We start from the raw sequence: 877 nt of genomic DNA on the forward strand, positions 1-877 counted from the left end.
ACACACACACACACACACACAGCACCGGCTGACCTATGGAAGCTACACTGATAAACTTTCCCACCAGAAAAGCCCGAAAATTATCTGTCAGTTGAGCCAATTATAATGGAGAACTATTTCTTCCTATCTTGATGCAGCACCTATGTAACCAATGGAAGGATTTTTATTCACTACTATGGAAGCGGGATCAAACCCAAACACAACACTCGTTCCCAATTTATTTTAAAATATTTATTTCAGAATAATTATTTCACCTAAGATGGTTTACTATTTTATAACATTTCCCTATAAAAGAAGTGGGAAAAAAAGATTTGTTACTTTATAGACATTAGGGGGCTGAAAGGTACCTCAGAAGATCATCAAGTCCAGCCCCCTGCCCCAGGGGCAGGAAGTCAGCTGGGGTCATAGGATCCCAGCAAGATAAACATCCAATTGACTCTTAAAGGAGTCCAGAGCAGGTGCTTGCACCACCTCTGGTGGCAGTTTGTTCCAGGCCTTGGGGGCTTGGACTGTAGAGAAGTTCTTTCTTATGTCCAGCCTGAAATGGTATTGGAGAAGTCTGTGACCGTTTGACCTTGTCATCCCATGGGGCCTACTCTGGTGAACAGATGTTCCCCCAGATCTTGGTGTACACCTCTTATATACTTACAGGCAGCCACCAGGCCCCCCCGAGCCTGCTCTTTTCCAGGCTGAAGAGTCCCATAGCTTTCAGCCTCTCATCATAAGGCCTGTTTTCCTGCCCTCTGATCATGCACGTGACTCTCCTTTGGACTCTCTCAAGCTTCTTCATATCCTTTTTGAATTGTGGAGCCCCGAGGTCCTATGGGGGTCCAAGTGGTGGGGAGGGGTGACCCAGTCCCTGCTCAGAAAAATGGAG

General features: G+C 46.2%; 1 long non-coding RNA gene across 1 annotated transcript in view; it reads right to left on the bottom strand.

The window, feature by feature from the left end:
• LOC109292305 overlaps nucleotides 1-416 on the bottom strand; it is a 7,397-nt gene extending 6,981 nt beyond the window's left edge. Inside the window, exon 1 of the long non-coding RNA XR_002096096.1 lies at nucleotides 319-416. This is a non-coding gene — a long non-coding RNA (uncharacterized LOC109292305). The remainder of the gene's footprint in view (nucleotides 1-318) is intronic.
• Between the last annotated feature and the right edge of the window lie 461 nt (nucleotides 417-877).

The sequence above is a fragment of the Gavialis gangeticus genome, unplaced genomic scaffold, assembly GCF_001723915.1.
Source record: "Gavialis gangeticus isolate Ggan-Ray unplaced genomic scaffold, GavGan_comp1, whole genome shotgun sequence".
Lineage (NCBI taxonomy): Eukaryota > Metazoa > Chordata > Crocodylia > Gavialidae > Gavialis > Gavialis gangeticus.